The sequence below is a fragment of the Triticum aestivum genome, chromosome 2A (assembly GCF_018294505.1).
Source record: "Triticum aestivum cultivar Chinese Spring chromosome 2A, IWGSC CS RefSeq v2.1, whole genome shotgun sequence".
NCBI lineage: Eukaryota > Viridiplantae > Streptophyta > Magnoliopsida > Poales > Poaceae > Triticum > Triticum aestivum.
The window spans coordinates 716,762,065-716,765,692 of record NC_057797.1 but is presented as its reverse complement, the minus strand read 5'-3'; positions in this window follow the sequence as shown (position 1 = coordinate 716,765,692).

Genomic DNA, 3,628 nt, shown 5'->3' with positions numbered 1-3,628 from the left:
AACCACGATCATATTTGTCTGTTAACAGATTCTACCCGTTATGTCCCGGAGCACGCGTTTGTGAGCAACGCGTCATAATAAAGTGTAAATTCCTTTAATTACGGAGATCAATATTACAGTTGTAATCTAACTATATGATCTAGCTCCTTCCAATCATCAGTGTATCCGGGTAGTCTTTCCAATATAAACAGTATATTGTATCCCACTGATAATCGACCAGCTTCTTTAAGCATATTTTACTTAAGTACATTCCAACAAGTGATAATTCCACGATAATCATGTAAAGTAATTCCATGCACAAATACATGTATATCATTCCATAATGAGGTATTCCGAATATTTAGTAATTCCTAATAATTTGAATATAGGTGCAGGACACATAATTCCAACACCGTAATCTTCCGTGCGTCTAGGTTTATCGAAGTTTTAATATTACACATGCATTTCTCCTGCATGATTAGAAAAAAGTAAATATCCTTTTCTCGGTTTATCTAAATGCTTCATATGAAACGCACAAATGCACAAACAACAAGTTTTCCAGAGAAGGCTTTGCACACAAAAAAAGAAGTTAACAAAGCTTTTTTTATCGAAAAACTAAGCTCTTCTTTTATTTTGAGGGGAACTTGCATTTACTTAAACTTAAACAAAGTTCGGGATCTCATCCGCTACAACCTGAATAATACAATCCGGAGGAAAATCAAAAACACTAGACACCTCATTGCAAACCCCCTCTCTTGCTAACCCATGCGCTGCTCCATTAGCCGAGCGCCGAACCCAGCTAACTTTGAACTCCTGCCGCGACCTCAACATCTCCTTTATCTGTTCCACGACCGGACCAAAGGTGGAGAGGTTCCTTCGTTCTTCAGTAAGCATTGTCACCACCTCCTGATTATCCAGTTCCACATGAAGGTGTTGAACATCCTTGTCAAGTGCCAACTGCACAGCACTCCTAGCCTCTAGAATCTCTGCAAGAAGTGGAGTAGTGATGCTTGGGAAGAAGATAGAAGTCCCTCCCCTGAAAGCACCATGGTGATCCCTAAGGACCACGCCTCCTCCCCCCCCCCCCGGTCATGTGCCCTCGCCATAGCTCCGTCGGCATTCGCCTTTATCCACCCGGGCTTCGGCGGCTTCCACTTGTCCGGTCTCCTTGTTTCGTTGGTCCTCCGCTCCTCCATATGAACTTGGCGCCACTCTTGTATGTGTGTGTGCACTTTCTCAGCTAGCTCACGAGCGTCCTGAATTCTTTTCCCATCGCGCGTTTCATTCCTTGCGCACCATAGACCATAGAGTGCATGAATCATCGTCTCTCTTTCTGCTGCTCCCGCGTCGGCAAACCAGCCCTTCAGCCAATAAACCAGGCTATTAAGCGAGCCATCCATCATCGGCGGCAGCATCACCGGCTCGCCCTTATCTTCACACAGGCATTTCCAAAACATCGCTGAATGAGGGCACTCCCAGAACCAGTGATACGTCGTCTCTTCGCGTCCACATGCACAGCAAAAAAATCCTGGCTTTATACGACGCCGATGAAGCTCGGAGCCAACAGCCAGCCCATTCTTCAAGAGGCGCCATGCATGGATCTTTGCCTTCCCCGGAGCGTTAGTGTCCCACAGTGACATCCATGATTTATGCTCCCTGCTCGGCATCGAAGAACCCAGCTATCCGGTCTTGACACCACTTAAACTCATGCGGAGATGATATGCCGACTTGATTGAAAATTGTCCATTATTGGTGAAGTTCCATGCCACATAATCCCTCATATTCGGTCCACCTATCACAATCTGCTTTATATCCTCCGCATCCCCAGGAGTAAACATCCTTTCCACCTTGGCCATGTCCCATGCAACACCGGATTCATTCAGGAGGTGGCGCACATGAGTGATCCCTGTAATATACTGCTGCCCAAGTGGCTTGAGGCTTCCCTGGCGCGGGAGCCAGTTATCATGGTGGATTTTAATCGATGTGCCATCACCAATCCTCCACACTAGTCCCTCACGCAATAGCTCCCGACCATGAATAATACTTCTGAAAGTGAACGAGCCGCCGACAGGGCAGGTGGCATTCAAGATTGATCCATGGGGGAAATACCTTGCCTTGAGCACTCTAGCACACAAAGAATCTGGGTAATGCAGCACGCGCCAGGCTTGTTTGGCTAGCAGAGCTTGGTTAAAAGCTGTTGGATCCCGAAAGCCCATTCCCCCTTCTTTCTTTGCCCTACACATCTTCTTCCATGCAAGCCAGTGCACCTTCCTCTCCCCATTTGCTTCTCCCCACCAGAAGTTAGACGATATAGAAGTCAGGTTCCGACACATTTTCTTGGTGAGTTGGAAGCAGCTCATGGTGAGCGTTGGTGTGGCTTGGAGTCCCGACTTGACTAGGACCTCCCTTGCCGCTTTTGACAGCCCTTGCCCTTTCCATCCTGTTACTTTCCCCGCAGAGCTCTCTTTTAACATATTTAAACGTCCCCTCTTTGGACTTACCAACCAGTGTTGGTAGTCCTAGGTACCTTTCACTCAAAGCTTCAGAGTTGATACCAATCACTCCAAGTAATTCAGCCTTACTTGCATCTCTACATCCTTTACCAAAGAACACCTACGACTTTTGAAGATTTACCTTTTGTCCTGAGGCTTCCTCATAAACTCGAAGAATGTACCTCAACGCCTCAAAATTGCCACGGTTCCCCTCCAGAAAGACAATGTTGTCATCCGCGAAAAGAAGGTGAGTGACATGGGGGCCAGTGCTCCCGAACGACACCCCCTTGATATTATTCTCATTCTGTGCAGCCCTTAGTAGAGCAAAAAAACCCTCCACACAAAACAGGAAAAGATATGGTGAAAGAGGATCACCCTGTCATAGTCCTCTGGATGGGAGGAAAGGTCTCGAGAAGCCACCATTAAGTTTCACAGAAAAACGAGCTGAGGTGACACATCGCATAATCATCTGGACCCACCTTTGGTCAAAACCAAATCTAAACAACATATGCTCTAGGAAGATCCATTCAACTCGATCATACGCCTTCATCATATCTAGCTTCACTGCACACAACGGAGTCTTCCTCCTCCTCGTTCTAATGGCATGGGTGCACTGATAGGCCACTAAAACATTATCCATCATGAGCCTCCCCGGTACAAAGGCGCTCTGTTCCTCAGAAATCAACACCGGTAAGATCCTCTTGAGCCTATTAGCCAAAACTTTAGTGGCAATCTTATAAAGCACATTACACAAGCTTATTGGCCGAAACTGAGACATCAGCTCCGGTGAGCTCACTTTCGGTATCATCACTATCACGGTGTCATTAAACGAATCCGGAGTAGCTTCCCCTGATAGGAATCCCCTAACTGCTACACACACGTCCTCTTTTAACAGAGACCAGTGTCTCTGATAAAACAAGGCAGGTAGGCCCTCCGGTCCGGGAGCTTTCGTAGGCCCCATTTGAAATAGTGCCCGCTCAATCTCATCATCTGAAATAGGAGCCGTCGGCTTAGCATTCATCTCCTCAGAAATGACAGGGTGAAAAAGATCTAGTAGCCTCTCTGGCTGGGTGGATCCCTCCGATGCGAATAGATGCTCATAGAATGAAGCCGCCAGCTCCCGCATGCCATCATCATCCGTACACCTCGTACCATTC